The sequence below is a fragment of the Artibeus jamaicensis genome, unplaced genomic scaffold, assembly GCF_021234435.1.
Source record: "Artibeus jamaicensis isolate MK-2021 breed Jamaican fruit bat unplaced genomic scaffold, CSHL_Jam_final contig_497, whole genome shotgun sequence".
Lineage (NCBI taxonomy): Eukaryota > Metazoa > Chordata > Mammalia > Chiroptera > Phyllostomidae > Artibeus > Artibeus jamaicensis.
Genome location: NW_026521863.1, coordinates 1801999 through 1819118, shown reverse-complemented (window position 1 = coordinate 1819118; position 17120 = coordinate 1801999). Strand labels below are relative to the sequence as shown.

General features: G+C 53.8%; 1 protein-coding gene across 1 annotated transcript in view; it reads right to left on the bottom strand.

Moving 5' to 3' along the window:
• PDE10A (phosphodiesterase 10A) overlaps positions 1-17120 on the bottom strand; it is a 335996-nt gene that overhangs the window by 211049 nt on the left and 107827 nt on the right. The gene's annotated exons all lie outside the window — the stretch shown is intronic.

Here is a 17120-nt window from a genome sequence, read left to right as displayed (position 1 = left end):
CTCGATCTTAGGAGGCTGCCTGGCAGGTTGTCCTTGTCCCCGTTGGTCCCCCATTTTTCACCCTGTTGTAAGAGTTAGGCACCCTCCCCAGGGCCGGGCTGTGGTGAGGTGCCCGTTGCTCGGGCCAAGGAGGCGAGCTGGGCTGACATCCAGCCCGTTCAGCAAACCACAAGGGCTGCCCGGGCTGCTCGGCCTCACGGCTTTGCAGAAAGGGAGGCGGAGAGCAGCCCTCTTCTGGTGACCCCCTGACCACGTAGCTGGGCTGGGGGCATCGCAGGGGCCGCATCTGTGTTCACACACACACATGTTCTTCTGTGCCCCCGGCTTGAGACGGGTCACGGCCGGCCATCACTCTGTGTGTGCAGAATAATAACCCCTCCACCCTGAGATGGGGACTGAGCCCAGCCGGTCCCAGGAGACGCCTGTCCCATGAAGGCAGGAATTCACGGAGTTCCCTGCACGGCCCCGAAAGCTCCCACCAGGCTGAGAAGCCCAGAGCCGGCTGACCTGGCTGGGCAGTTACGTCCAGCAACAAGGCGTGGCTGGGGGGCTCGGTGGGTTAGCTGAGGCGGCACCCAAGGTCCGATGTGGCTGCTAAGAGGTAAAGGCACTGAAATGCAGTTTGAGGAAGAACGAATGAAAGTTCTCGGCAAGAAATAGAAGACGGTCTCCGAACGCCCTGCCCTGGCCCAGCACCAAGGCAGCGCTGCTCTCCCACAGCGAAAGGAGGCCACACCCAGTTGGGATGGTTGTTCATAACTCGTCTCCAAATTAGAACGTAGTGCGGAACAATGGCGCAGTAGACTTCTTAGGATGAAAATGAACACAAGGGAGAGAGACACTGGCTCCTTATGAAGAAGGGCTTTCTAATTTCTATGGAGCGCTTCTGAAATGGGCCCTGCCCCCGCGGCGTGGGGCAGAGGGCAGTGTCGTGAGGACCTCCTTGCACTGGCCAGTCCAGCTTCCAGCACAAGGTGTGAGGGCTTTGTGATGGACGCATGTCCACACTTCCCTGGGGCTCCCAAGGCCTCTGAGTTGGCCGTTCGGTGCCCACGCTGCCTCTTAGCTCGAAAGCACTGCATTGCTTTTTATCGGCTTCAAGGTGTAGCATATTTGGAATGCGAAGAAGACCCGAGACAATTCCTAAGGATGGTGGACTTGAACTCCTCGGCTGCCCTGGAGAGCCCTTCCTCTCACCATCATTTCCTGTCCATGGCTAAGTGCCACTTAGGGACTCGGACACCGTAAGTGGTTCCAGACTCCGTCGTGGTCCACAATGAGTGAAAAAGCAATGGAATCCAGATGCTGTTCCTGGCGAACAGTCGTTTTTGTAGGAAAGTGAGCAGAATGGGACGTGTCGTCCCGGATCGCTCTCAGGCCTTTCTCTGCCTACGAGGACCCCGGGCCTTGCACCCAGGGGGCACGCGACCCCCGTTCGCAGGGGCACTTGCCGGCAGGGATCACCCACTGCACACAGTGAGTACGGCCTAGGAAACAACACTGATAGGTTAATTAAGAGAGGCTAAGGCTTTTGTAAAATTCCTGAAGCTGCTAAAAATGCCCCGTGAGAGCTACGTGTGACGAGCTGTCGCGCCCAGCCACCAACTGGTGGTGTGGAAATGACAGATTCCGTGGCTCCAGTTTCCGAGCCTGGGGGCTCCCGGGGGCAAGGTAACTTCTTACACGGCACTGAATCACAGACTTGTGTGAGTAATCCCATCTATTCTTCCCAGATTTTGGAGTGGAGCAGAATAATTTCTGTGAGTGTGTCAGATAATTCTGCCTGGTGAATCTCATCTTGATCTCAGATAGACTGAATGGAGACCCCATTCCCGGACGTGTCCGCGCTGTGACGGATGAGGCTTTGTCACCTCACCATTGCCTGGGGACAACCACAGGTGCCTCCCGTGAACCTAAGCCCGCTCCACCTGTGAGCAGCCAGGACACAGTGCTGGGGGGCTAGTTTTAACTCATGTTCACGCCACAGCAATACCAGGTGAGCCGAGATACTGGGCAGTCAGGAAGCGTCCTGCGGAGCATCTAAAACACCAGAGCTAACACTGGTCACGCCTTCGCAGGCAAAACAGCACAGCCCACTGCTCTCACCAATGCTTTCATGAAATTTGATCCAAAGTCAACAAATATCTATTTTGCCCCTCAGAAACCTAACCTAAACAGCACTTTCATTTGAATTCGACATAATCCCAAGTCCTCTCAATTCAATATAAACAAAAGGTGAACACCCCAGGATCTCAGCTTCACTCGGTCTGGCGGGGGGTGGGGGGTCAGACAAACCCGCTGGTGGCTCTGCAGCAGACAGCTGAGAGGCACCGTCCCAAAGGCTTGTTGGGTCAGCGGAGGCTGTGGGACGCTGTCCAGGACCATAATTGCAGTTCTGAGACTCATGGTAGACAGTCCCCAATCGCTCCTTGTCCCCTGGTGCTCTCTCTCCCTTGCATTCTGAGTGGGTGGCGAGCGTGCTTGTTATCTGGTACACAAAGACCTCCGAGCCTTTGAGCTTAGAACATGACATTCCTACAAAAGCAGTGAGCTCCCCCCCCCCCGCTTCACTCGAGACCCTGCTTGCTCATACACAGCAGAGGGTTTGTTTGTGATACACAGGCTGGAGCTGGACAGCGGACTCCAAGTCCTGCCATCAGGTTCCAAAGCCACAGGAACTGGTCTCACAGATATCTAACTGGAGCATGGTTTGCCAAAGTCGCTCACAATTCTGCACCTTCAAGTGGATGTGCAGAAGCAGCAGGGAGTGCACGGGGAGCCCCGGCCTGTTCCAGAGAAGCAGGCGGGACCAGAACTGGAACCCTCTCCTTCCAAGCTCTGGCACGGCCACGTGCTGGTTCTGATCAGCAGCCTCGGTTGGTTCCTTAAACGGGGTTAAGCCAACTTTGAAGGTGTGCGAACAAACAAGGAATTAAACAAAGGCTTGATTATTTCTCTATTTCCCCTTGGAGGTAAGTCTGTGGAGTTTATTCAAATAATAAATCTCTCTAGGGAGATGCTGAGGAAAACAAGGAACCTTATTCCACCGAGAAGCGCACTCCCTGAATCATGTCAACCCTCCCAGAACCAGGACGGCTGGGGTTTCTCGGTTTCTGCTTCAGTTAAAGCGCACAGCACACAACCCACCAGCGTTCAGAGAGAGGGCTGAGAGCTGGCCAGTGAACTGCTACATAGGAATCAGCTTCATTCACATGCTCACGCCAGGCTTCACCTGGGGCGGCTTCACGCCCGGAGACTTGGCTGTGAGGTCACTCTGCAAAACTAGGGACTTGATGCAAACTCACAGGTTAAGTAGTGAAAGTCACAGAGTCTGCTCTCCCGGGGGCTCTGATGTGTCATCTGAAAAACGAGGCTAGAAAACCTTCCCCGCTCCCTCGGGCCGTCTGGAGGCTCCGAGCGCCAGCGAGGTGAGGTGCCCTGAGAAAACGAGGGGAGCGACCCAGACGCAACTCTGGAGGACGACGTGTCTTGTCGCCGCTGTGCTAGACCAGGGGGTAAACAGCCAGTTAGAAGAACATCGGCTAAGAGCCGGGGGGGCCATGTCGGGTTCTCCAACCCGAAACGAGGAGCATCTCTTTTTGATGTTGTGAGGTCCATGTCAAGCATCACTTCAAAGTTTCTTCTGCCGTGCCCACGGGGTCCTGAAAACCCCTCCAAGGCCTGCCTACAAGGGTCATCAGTGGAAGTTTGGTCAGCAGCCGCACAGCAGCCGCACTGGCTGGGAAATGGCGGTCATCAGGTGAGGTTCGCCTACGCTGCTAATGAGGCGGGGAGAAGACAGCGGGAGGATCAGACGGTGCCGTCGAGGCAGGTGCACCCTGGAAGTCAGGAGACCGACTCACCGACCAGTCACCAGACAACCCCGATCCCGGTGACGTCTCTGTTCCCGAGCAGAGGCACGCCACCCTCCGGGGGTGCAGAAGACCCAGACCTCAGAGGTGGCTCACCGAAGGTCATCTCTTTGTGGCGATTCATGCTCAGGTGTCCTGAGACCTGTGCACTCAGGTGTGCGTGACTGGCTGCCTTCTACCTGACAGCTCACAGCTGTCTCTCGACTCTCATTCTTCTCAGTGTTGTCACTGCCTTTTGTGCTACTGGGGGAATCAACCATGGGTACGTCTCCTTTGCAGTTTGCGGTGTGGACAGACGGCCTCCCTGCCCCTGCCTGCCACCTCCCTGCCCCCCACATTCCTCTTCTGCTGCTTCTCACGGAGACGCTGTGCTCTTTCAGCTATGACTGGCCACCAAGACGTGTCCACTTTGCCACCCCCAGCTCCACGCTGCCGCCTGCAATCATTCAGTGTGGCCATGTCTGTACCTGTCAGGCGAAGGGACTGGCCTCTGAGCTCAGGGGCTTTGAAGGGCCGTGTCCACCTGTACCACCCAGGTGGACGCGAAGTCCACTCCCTCCCGAGAGCTTCCCTGAGGGAGCTGGGTCTCACTGCACCGCTCTATGTCTGCTGGACTTCACAGACGCCAACATGTATTACATTGCTGAACATACAAGGTAGGGAGAGGAGACCCAACGAGCCACGTGGACACAAAGGGTCAAGTTCGGGGTCTCGCAGAGCAAAGGTGGCAGCTTGTCCCAGCAGACGTTTGCTTCCCGCGACTTCCCAGCTCTCAGAGGAAGTGGGTGGGGGGAGAATGCAGGAACTCCAGCAGCTCTGGGTTCTCTGAAGTGAGCAAGTAAATAAATTGAGAATTATTTTAGGGAATTGAAAAACACTATAACCTTGGGGGAACTATATGGAGAAAACATTAAAAATTATTTTTCACTGGGGACAAGAATTACGCTCAGCAGTTAAATGGAAATCTGCAAAATTTCGCACTAGTCACAAGCAGAGCTGGTCTCACGAGTAAGTGAAATAAACGACTGCTAGAGGACGGGGGTCGAGCGGTGCTGGCAAAAACTCAAAGCGTGAGCCTGCAGAGGCGGGGCCGGGAGGCAGCTGCACGTGCTCGGTGGCTCCGTTACGGAGGAGTCTGGGCTGTGGCCTGTCCTGTGTAAGAGCGGTGCCCAGACTCGCCGAGCCCTGGGGGTCAGCTTCCCCGGGAAGGCCCATCTCCCCGCCATCAGGGCTGGAGGCGGTGCCGGACCATCCGTGCTGAGTTAAGGACACAGTAGAGTGTTTTACCAGACCAGCCTGCCCACCGGGAGGAGATGAGCTGAGATTGCCTTTGGAAAACTCCTCCGCTTCACTGACCACACTGGAGATGACAGGGAAGCTCAAACGTGTCCACATCAACCCAAACAGCCCAGGGGCAGGTGCACAACAGCCCAGGTCTTCAGGGCCTAAAGTGTCCACACACCATCCTGTCAGCAGGGAGCCGAATGGAGAGGTCCTTACGAGGGCACAGGAGCAGCGAGCGTGCTGAGGGAGCTTCTGCCCTTCCTTCTACCCTCCTGCCACCCAGAATCTGTGCTGGGCGTCTGCCCAGGACAGGGGACCCTTCCCAGCTGTGACGGCCACACACTGAACCCCACCCGGGCAGCCTCACCGGGACAACTCCACCTGCACCACCCCACATGGACCATCCCACCTGGACTGCTGCCATGATGGAGGACCCCACCTGGGCAACCCCATCATGGATGGAAGCGCGGGCTCCGCCCACTTCCGGAGGGACTTGTGTGCAGGGCACGACCCCGCACAAAGATCGGTTTTCCCGCTGCACTTGGAGCGTGCCAGAAGTAATCTGCATCTTGAGAGCTGTGACGGTTCGAAGACAAAGCATCCGCGTGCGATCCACAGCCAGTTTCCCCACGCAGCACGGCCTCCCGGGGAGAGTGCAGGGAGAGCCGGGGTGGTCATGACGACGTTTCCAGGAAAAATGATACTGCAGTCCTCTGTCAGGTGGCTGAGGGGGCTGAAACCTGGAAGGTGGCCTGGAAGAAGAGACCACGTGCCCCAGAGGCACAGATGTCCCCAAAGGAAGTTCAACCACTCCTGGGGGCCAGACAAAAGACACCCGTGGGGTAAGAGGTGGCCCCAGCTCCTCAGCTTTTGGCATTCTGCTTTCTATAGTAGCTGCATTATGGAAGAGTTATAGACACTCAACAAAAAGAAAAAGAATTATCACTTGAAATGAAACTAATTAAAGAGAATTAGGAAAATGGATATATTTAAACCTTTCCAGTTAAAATTCAATTTCGGTGAAATTGAATATCAACCTCCTTCAGATGGAAAATCCCAGAACTCCACAGAGATGTTTTTCACCCTCGTTTTATTCTCTAACTTACAGATTTGAAGAGATTTTTAAAAATCAGAATATCTGGATAAAATCAGTTAAAGTATTCTTAGATATGGAAAATTGGAAATCTACTTTTAAAAAATATTGTGCTGGGAGGCACTTGAAGACAAAGATTATAATAAAATGATAACCCCCCCATGCTCCCACCACTGGGGGCCGGTAACCTGTTACTCAGCAGCCATGGGAGCACAGATGGGCAACCAGGGGGGCAGCGAGGGGGCCAGCCCCGGGGATCCAAGTTTCCTGGGGATCATTCGGGTCTGAAGCAGCCTTGGACTCCCATCTTTTTAAACCACGTGCACGGTGAGGCCGACAGTAGGGATTCCTTCAGAGCTGACCCTCTGTGAAGGGCAGAAGAAGTCTGGAAGTCCTCAAATCTGTTCTCAAATAACCCTACCTGCTGCGGACTGTTAGGCAGGAGAAAAGCCCAGGCTATTTGAGAGGGGGAACCAGACCAGCTTGAGACCCGCTGGTGACACAGACACCAGAGATAGTGACCGGCGCTGCGCCCTGGCAGTCTTTCAGATTTGGGGGACTCTCTTACGGGAGTCGGTGGGTATATTTGCTCTGCCACCCTGGTTTCCAGTGACAGTGCTCAGAGGTGCCAGGGCCTGCTCCGCATTCCAGGGTGTCACCGCAGGGGGAAGCAGCCCTGTCCCAGGAGCAGCGTGTCCCCAACTCCCAGCATGGGGTCGCTGGCACTGCAGACGCACTGGCCCCCTTCCTGCCACAGGTGCCCTCAGTGGCCCAGCTCTCAGCTTGATGAAACTCCTTCCGCTGGGCCCGCTGACACCAAGACACAAAACCCAGTCAAGCAAGAAGCTCCTGAAGAATATTGAAGGATGGAGATGTATTTTCTCATGTGTCACTTTAGGTTAGAAAACAGCTCTCGGGCTGGAAAAAAAGGGGCAAGGCCCCCGGATGCTGCGGGCTGCCCTGTGTGAACCTGTCCGAGGTGCACCTGTCCAAGACAGGTGTCCACGTTGCCGAAGTTGGGCGGCCTGGCCTCAGCTCCCGTTAACCTGACTCTCCTTCAAACAACGTGGCCCGCAGGCCTGCAAAGGTGTTGTCGGGATAAATGGCAACGTCTGTAAAGTGCTGTGCTGGGAGTTCTCTGCACAAAAAGCCCCGGAGAAGAATAGAACATTAGCACATTATTATTCCCACAAAGAGTGGGTGGAATCGCAAAGAGACACCATGTCAAAGATGTAAGGAAACTTGAAAGTCTGAGCCTTTAAAAGGCTGAGATTATTAAAACACCCAGTTGTTTGACAGGAGAAAATTAAACTGTTCTCTCGTCTCAAAAGATATAATGCTCCTTTTTCACTTACTGTACCCCACAACCTCTCTCTTCCTGCACCAAACTTTCACTGAAGTCAAGAAAGTTCCATGTATGAGAGATTGTTGTGCAGATACACCCTGAAAAGACAACCCAGTCCCAGAGGACAAAGAAACTGTGGCTTGTTGTTAACAGCGGCGCCTACCATCACGAGGGGCTGTAGGATCCGGGATGCAACCCCCACATCCAGCCAAACGTCCCCCCATTTGTGGGTGCGGCCTGAGGCTTTGGGTCCGTGCAAGCCGGGGAGAGGAGCTCGCCGTGCAAGATGGGTGTCGGCTTAGGGCCAGGACTCTCCGAGGGCTGCTCCCAGCGGATAAAGGGGGCTGGAAGGAGCCGGCCTCCCGGAAAGGCAGACCGTGCAGCCGGTTGCCCCAGCCACTGTCACACAAAAGGTCTCCCAGGTGGGAACAGGTGGTCCCGGCACCTCGAGTGGGTCTGGGGTCTCAACGTGCTCTCCTGGGGGACCCCCGCTGGGATGCAGAAACCCTAAGGACGGGGCACAGGAAGGTGACACTCCTAGGCTGCCTGCCAGGAACAAGAGCAAATCCACCCGGAGGGACATCGCCACCACCTAAGCCAGCTGGCTTTCCAGCCAGAAAGGCATCAAAGTAAAAATGGCTGAACGAGAGAGACAAGATGTGTGAGAGAGATTAGACTGACCACGATGCCAAGGTTAGCATCCCCCAGACACCAGAATCTCAAACCAGAGAAACTACTGGTCCATTCGAAGTTCTTACATTTGTGTATGTTTTTAGTGATTTACTTTTCAGAAAAAAGTCTACGGAGCACGACTAAATTTACAGGATCGCAGACCACGGACAAGGGCATCTCCTGCAGGTGTGATGTCAGCTGTTGACCTGCGAGTCCACGCCCCGGGACAGCGGCGGAGTAGGGGGTGCAGGCCTGTGCGTCTGAGTGGCCCGGGCCGTGACAGCCATCGCTGCCTCTGCCGCTCGTTTGGCGACACCCTCTCTCTGCACGTCATCTCACTTGAGTGTGGCATTTGTCAGTATCATCTATTTCAGGTTCAAAGCAGCAGAACACTGAGACTCAGAATTACATCACACACCTCAATCGAAACCAGTCTGTGAGCCTTTAAAACCTGCGAGACTTCGCCCTGCCCCATCGTCTCCCCCACCAGAACTGAGCACACCGCCCCCTGGCCCCGCTGCCCGCATCTAGCCAGTGCCTCCATTCCGGCCCTTCCCAAGTCTGACAACATCACTTCATCATTACGACCTTGACACACCGGTGGGGCTCGGCATTGACCTGGTCCCAGGAATGAAGGCCACCGCACAGAGTTAAGAAAGTTGCTCATGAGCAAGGGTGTCCTTGTCCAAACCCGGGCCGTCTGACTGTGAGCCCCTGCCCACCCCTGTTAGTGACGCCTCTAGAGCCAAAGCCAAGGCCCCTCCCACAGCAGCCAGGCCACGGCACCTTGTCTCTGGCCGCTGGCCACCATTTGTCAGCTCTGAGAAACTGGAATCCAGTGTGTTCGACAACTCAGCCGTCACAGCCACGACTCACACCGCTGGCTGCTGGACAGGGCCTCAGGCAGGTGAGCGGCTCCTGACTCTCGTCTGTCCATCTCTGCCTGGGCCTCCCACCTGTGCTGAGCGCCACTTGTCACACACACTGGTAGGGTTACACTTCACTTCTTCTATGTCCTTGTCTGACATTTCATGGCAGCAATGCCACACACTTGTCCACTGGCGCTGTCGGTGTTCAACAGGGAACTCGGAATAAGCAAAAGAAGTCACCTGGATTATTGGAAAGAAAGATTTCAGACCATCATGTGCACAGATGATATCACTAACTACACAGAACCTCAGGAAACATAAAGACAGGTTGTTGGAATGAGTTCAAGTTTGCCAGAGAGAAGACCAACTGCCTCCTGACAGCTAGTAACAACCATTTAGGAAATGCAGTTCACATATTGGGCTATTCTGATAGCAGCTCATTACAGAGTCCCGCGTTCTAAGTCTGATACAAAGTATTAATTATCTTTAAACAGAAAACGACTACATTATTGGAAAAGATGTTTAAAACGTGAATACAGAGTGATATGATATGGATGAGATGGGCAGGCCAGTATGATGACGATGTCAGTTCTCCCCCAAATTAACCTGAAAATCCTAAGAACTCCAACCCGATTCTCAAGGGCACTTTCTGAGGAGACAAGCCCAAAATTACTGGGGAAGAGAAAAGGCCCGGGAGCCTTTTGAGGAAGGAGAGCCGACACTCATCTTTATTCACATCAAGACTCATTGTCGTCCGCGGCGAACTCAGCAATGAGGTCGCTGCACAGAAGTGACAGGCTGCCCGCAGGAACGAGACGGGACCTGGGAACGGACCCGCACGTCGACAGAAGTGAACTATGGCAGACGCACAGTCCGTGTTTAAATAGACAGGGCTTGAACGGTTGTCTGTTTCCATCTTGAACAAAATAAAAATCGGTTCCCTACCTTGTACCATACACAAAAGTCAGCTCAGGTAGGAACAAAACCTTCATATAAAAAGGAAACTTCAAAATACTTAGAAGAAAATTTGGGAGAATATCTCCAGGTTCTGGGAGCACGAATCTTAAGAAGAATGATTGACAAAAGTGAGAACTTCAAAGCAAAAAACTTCTGTCCATAAAAAGGAAGTAAACAAAACCAAGTAAGACATATCAGCTAGACAATGTTTATGAATAGAAATAGAAATGAGAAAGCATCCAGAATATTAAAGAACCCCAAATCAACCAGGAAAAACATCAGATACCAGATTTAAAAAATGAGCAAGAGAAATGACCAAAAAAGCAAACACTCCATAAGTGTACGAATGTGCTTCAATCCATTAGTGATAAAAATATCACAGTTAGGGCCACCATATAGCATTTCACGTGTAGCAGACTGCTGGGAACCTGAAATGCCCACGTGCTGGAAAGAATATAGACCATTTGCACTTGGTCAAATGACGCTGGAGGCAGAGTGCATGACAACTACTGGTAAGTCCGAAGGTGCGCCTACCGTGTGGCCCAGGTCACCAGCCCACCCTCAGAAATTCTCACGTGCACGCACAAGGAGGTGCGTCTCAAAAACAGAGCTCTTTATGATAACAAACAAGAAGCACTAAATGCCCTTCACAACCCCATCGATGAGCTGAAACCTGTCCAGGCCGCAGAGCTGCCTGTAACCCTGGAGAACTCAACGACCCCGCGCGGCAGGTCAGCGTGTGAACAGGGCAAGGCGCAGGACAATCACAAGACTGCTGAGGCACGGGTTTTAAATTGGCAAAAAAATCCCAAGTGTCACTCAGATCTGAGTTTTTGTTGTAACAGTTTCTGAACATGCCGAGAATGACCAACAGCAACTCGAGGACAGTGATTTCCCGGGGTGCGGAGAAGGGCAGAGAGGCCAGGGTGGGGGGTCACACATGGGGAGGGGTCTTAAACGGGGGGGAGTGGCGTGGATGTGCGTTACACTATTCTTTCTTTTGTTTCGTGTGCCAGAGACAGTGGGCAATGCATGCATCACGGTGACGTGTGTGCGTGTGCACATTGGTGTGGGTATTCTGTAAGCGGGGCCCAGGAATCTGCACTTTGGACGGGCGGCCAGGAGCCAGAGTGAGGGGTGACCTGGAAGTGACCAGCCCCGCCCAGGGCTCTGGGGATGTTTCAGCCTGATAAATAAGAGACAGCGGTTCCCCTCTCTCCGCCAGAGACACATTCCAAGACCCTCAGTGGATGCCTGCCACCGATGCCAGAAATATCATAGTACATTTTTTCCTAGACACACACACCCATGATACAGTTTAATTTATAAATTAGGTGCAGTAAGAGATGAACAACAATCAATAATGAGATAGAGCAACCGTAGCAATGTACTGTGACAGGGATGATGTGGATGTCATTCACTCTCGAGCTTGCTGATATCCAATCAGACAACTACCACGCCTGCTCCGGGAGGGACAGGCGGGCACCCAGCCAGCGCGGAGACCCTGGACGAAGGGATGATTCAGGACCGAGGGGGGAGGCACGAGATTTCATCACCCTGCTGAGAATGTCACACGACCTACAATTTATGAGTTGTTTATTTCTGGAACTTTCAATATTTTGGTCTGCAGTTGACTGCAGGGAACGGGAAGTGGGGGAAGTGAAGACGAGGTTCGGGGAGGGATGACTGTGTTAATAATGACCAAAGAGATGCCCGCGTCGGAACAAAAACACACGAAGCAGCACACACAGTAAGGCGTGTGGGGGTCAAGGTCAGGGGCAGTTTTAGACAGTGTGGGGTGAACTTCCTCACTCACTCCAGGTTCCGTCAGTGATTCTGGGGACAGAGTGTTGATGGAGTGGGCCGAGGCTCTGCCCGCTGCAGTTTACATTCCTTCATGAACCAGTGTGTGAGGAAATGAGACAGAGGGGCTGTTTCCGTGGACACCTCCACTGGGGCGCTTTCCCTGGAGAATCGGCGTGTTTCTTCCTTCCTTCTGCCGATGGTCCCCAGGGGAGCAGTGCCGGGGGCGGGGGAGCCGGGCAGGGCGTGGTCCTGGTGTCCCTGCCCCAGAACAGCAGCCGGCTCGCCCCCACCCGGGGCAGGAAGAGCAATGCTGGGCAGGGCAGCCTGTTGCCAGGCAGACTCTAGGCAACGTAAAAAAACGTAGCTGCTTGCCAAGCTATCCAAATATTTGATAGCCATCTTTCAAAATAAGAACATATATGGAAGACTAATAAGGTTCGGAAAAGTCTGAGTCTTTGGCGTATCTGTGACATTTACTAAGAGCTCTTCAACAGCTCTGTGTGTTTCCAGAATGTGTTGGTAAATTGCCTGCAAGAATTTTACCTTTCCAAGTGCTTCCTTAAAAATTGTGTGCTTTTACAAATAAACATTAAATGCAAAGGTTTCTTTTGCCTTATTATACATCTTGCTTCCAGTATTTTCTGTTTGTTCTTCCTGATGAGAATGTGCTATATACATTCATTACATAAAACTTGAAAATTTATAAAGTTTTACAGAAAAAAGGAACCACCACAAAAGCACAACCCTGGGAAAGTGGCTGATTCTGTTGTGTAGGTTTTCAGCATCCTTTGCTTTCGAGTAAATGTTTAAATTACTTATTGTCTAATCAGTTAAATATTAAAAATTAATATTGTTCCTAAGTTATAAAAGAAACACGCTTCCAGCTGGAGACGTCGGACTGAGCAAGCGCGTGTCCGTCCCGACTCGCTCACGAGACCACATCACATCTGCAGACACTTGCTGGGGCTGCGACGCACCGGGCGCTGCTCGGGTGCCCCCTTCACATTCGCCCGGTCTTCGGCCAGCCCACCTCACCCACTTTACAGATGAGGGAACTGAGGTGAGACCACAGCGCTGGCCAGTGGCGGAGCCAAGCTTGGAACTCAGCTGATCAGACTCAAGTCTGTGTTCACAGTGGTCAGAGAGGAAGGGGAGATTTTCTTAAGGTCTGAGTAAACAAACCCAGAACCTCAGGAAGAAGCGAAAGGGACCAGCGGCAGGTGAGGGAGTTCAGCGAATTTCCTGGAGGCAGAAAGGCCACGAGCCTGCTGGTGGATAGGCTCACGTGGCCGTGGCCGTGGCCGCGCAGTGTGGGCCAAATTCTGTGGGGCCCGGGCCGAGAGCCCACAGGTTAGGTAGGGGCAGAGGGGTTGTCGAAAGGTTGGCAGATTGGCCCCCTTCGTCCCCTACCCATCGCCCCTCCCGAGGGAGACCAGGCCCATGTGGCTCGGCGTTTGTCACCGGGCAGAGACGTGGAGCACTTTCTCTAAAGACAGGCAGTGAGAGTGTGCCGGCCCCCAGCAGGCAGCGGCCCTGCTCCGGGCTCACTTCCCCCCACGTAGGTCTCAGTGGCGGAGCCCTGCCCACCTCCACCCGCCTTCCACGGAGCCCCCCACAAGCCCTGCGTGCTGTGCAGACCCAGCCGGAGGCAGGCCTGCAAGCCCTGCAGGCACGGCCACGCCAGACTCCCGGAAAGGAAAAGTCCCGGCCTCCCCCTCCGCATGGAGGGGCTTCTGCTCCCAGGGGCCCATCAGAGGTTCGATGTGGATTCCACTCCGGTTCCTGGGAACAGAGAGGAGGCCCAGGCGCCTCTTGCCCTGGAAAAGGACACGTGGACCATTAGAAAACACTAAGTGCTAGGCTCCCTGGGCTTGGGAGAAAGGGGAGGCGTGGGGGGTGGGTTCCTGCCTGTCCTCTGTCGGGCAGTTTCAACCTCGGACGAGTGCAGGCCCCGTCAAATGTCTTCCCTCCAATGTAGGGCAGAGCCACTGGCTCCCCTGACGCCACCGCTGCAGTTTCAATGTCAAGGACGCGACAGAAGTGTTTGTTTCCCTGACTGTGCCAACGGGAGACGTGAAAGATGTGGGTGCAAACTGTTCGCAGCGACATGGCCACCCAGCGCCGCAGAGGCAGAGAAGGGGCCTCGCAGCAGACGCGGGCGGGGAGGTTCCAGAAGAGCTGGGTGGAAACGAGAGCGCCCACCTCGGGGAAGGGCGTGGGCAGGGCCTGTGACCGGAGCCAGAGGGAAGAGGCGCCCGGACGGACGGGGAAGCAGGGCGACGTCGCCCGAGGGACCGGCTGGAGAGGAAGTAGACGGTGTCTCAGTGCGTGCACGCGGGTTTTTGCAGGATGTGAGCGAGTTCCCCACCCCCCAGCTGTTTCTTCACGTGTAAAATGAGGGTAACGATCATACCCGCCTGGTAAAGCTGTTCTGATAATTAAATGAGTCAATGGACTTAGGGCAATAACCGTGAGCACTGAATTTGACACATACGAACGGCTCGGTAAAGAAATGGCCGCCATCGCTGTCACCATCGTCACCATCCTTCTCATCATCACCGTCCATGACCTGCTTCTCCAGGTAAAGTTACTAAGAAATGATAAATCCAACACAGGAATCAGGAGAAGCTCCTCAAGTGTTGCCCAGGCCTCTGATACTGCCTGCGGGCTGCACCCGCTCACACGCTTCCCTGCCGAAGCACAGATTCAGGCCGGTCGCTCCCAAATTCAGTTCCTTTACCCCTTTACTGGTGTCCGAAAACTTCCACTGAATTCCTCACTCCAACATTTCTAAGTCGCAGATCGGAAACACGTCCCCGGAAAACAAACAGGAACGAATCGTTCCCCTGCTACCAAGGAAGGAAGAACCAACACTCCAAAAGCTGATGGGACGAGTGTTAAGGAGGAGACTCTGGGAGACCAACACGACTTGGGAGATCGTGCTTGGAAAAAAGTTAAATTTTAACAGAGCAGCTCTACCAGAATGGACTACGGGAAGGCGCCCCCTACGGGTGGGACGTTTTGCTGGATCAGCACACGGGTTTGGGCTCGGAGACCCGAGTCTCCCCCGCACTCCACCTATTGTGCGAGCTCAAGGAGTCACCGACCTGCCCTGGCTGGCGTGGCTCAGTGGACTGAGCACGGGCTGAGAACCAAAGGGTCGCCAGTTCGATTCCCAGTCAGGGCACATGTCTGGGTTACAGGCCAGGTCCCTGTTGGGGGCCATGTGAGAGGCAACCACACATTGATGTTTCTCTCCCTCTCTTTCTCCCTTCCTTCCCCTCCCCCTAAAAGTAAATAAATAAAATATTTTTTAAAAACACCACAGGACCTAATCCACTGTGCACACGGTTCTAAGCATCAGACGCAACACGCACGGAACCGAGCAGGGCTCTTCTGGGCTCACGAGCGGATGTGAGTCTGTGTCACGTCCACCCGATGCCCATCTTATGGCCAATCCTGTGAGCTTCCCTCCAATGGCTGCATCTCGGATTCGGTGTGAGATGTTGTAGAAAACAGAGCTTTGCTTTGATGATAAAAGTTTGTTTTTAAAATATGAACATGAGCTCCAAGGAGTAAAATACAGTTCTCATAGAAACCCCCTATGTGAAGTGGTATAAAGACAATGTCCCAAGAAAACCACCAGCGGTCCGTAACACGTGTAGTTTGGCAATAAAAATTGATAGCCCCCTTCGGAGACTTGTTTTCTTAGAGTCACCACTAATGAGAATCCGTTTCGGGAGGGAAAAGGGAGGTTTTCAGAAGGCTGTGAATTACGGAGTCGGGCCACAGCCCGGCCCCTGTGGCCGTCTCCGCCCCTGAGGACAGGGGGCGTCTGAGAGTCGAGGTTGACGTTCCCATTTCCCAGTCAGCGAGGGATGAGGGTCGTCCTGTACGTTTCAATAGTCCTTTGTGGCCACTTAGAAAAACTACCCTGTTTTCTCACAAGTCACTTTGTAGTGCAAAATGTTATATAGGTATTGCCAGTAGGAATAAAAAGAAACACATTATGCATGGAAAGTAGCCATAAAGGTCGAAATGTGAGAAACCGTATTGACAAATAGCCAATAAAGAGCAGCTGTTTGCACAGTGGGTGTGTCTTCAGAGGTACCGCTGTAGGAAATGACCCTCAAAAGAGCCTCTTCAAATACCCAATGCGCAGGATTTTGCACAGAAGCAGGGTCTACACATCCCTTTCTCCTGTAGGGAGCCCCCTGGGGGCACCTTTCTTCCTGCGGGACCGGTGGTGGCTGGACTGTCCCGGGCCATCGACCAGAGCCAAGTGAGGCCAAGGCCCGGAGCCCCATTAGACTGCAATAAAACATGAAGTCCCTGTGTCCCTGACATCACTGGACAGGATCGGCACTAACTTGATCAGAGCTGTGTGTCAAGGGGGGGGACACACACTGTCAGTCTCCACTGTCCAGTTCAAGGTGCCCAGACCCAGAGGGGCGGGTCCCTGGGCCACCAGACACCTGGCTGGTGAGGTTTCGGACTGCAGCCCGCACCTGGGTGGGTCTGCATGGCCCAGAGGTGCAGGGCCTTCTGCCCCCACCCGCCAGTCCCAGAGGGCTCACTTAATAGCTTTGGGAAGTGACTTAAGTCCGTCAAACTTCTTTTCTTATGTGTAAAACGGGCATATAAAACTTATTTACACAAGTATCGCACGTGGATATGGAGACGTGTTCCACCACTGAAGTAGTAGCACTGGATCCCCACTGAGACACTCGTGTGACTTTCCCTGTTCTAACAGCGACGGTCAGTTAGGGGCGGGAGGAGGAAAACGCCCGCCTTGGATGCTCTCTCTCCAGGCAGAAGGGCACAGCCACCCAACCCCTCTGTCCACTCTGGATGAGCTTCCGTCGGGGGCAAAGAGAAGCGTAAATAACGTCCCACCCATGTTTTTCTCCTTCAGCTAAACCCCCCTGAAGAAGTAGCCATGCCCTCCACATACAGAGCCCCAGACATACAACAAAACAACAGCAGACGGGAACTCGGGGGGAAGCTGACTGCCCGCCCCCAGGGGCGGACCTGAGATCGGGGGACTGAGTCTCAACCCTGCTGTGCTTTGCTGAAAGTGCCTACATTCCCGTGGGAAACCGCCCCGGTGTCGACCTTGCGCAGTGGCTCCTGAGGCCCAACATCCCGTGAGATGACAAACACCAGTTTCAAGTTCGCAGTGCTTAACGAGGCTGCGGACAGTCAGGTTGTTAAATAACCCC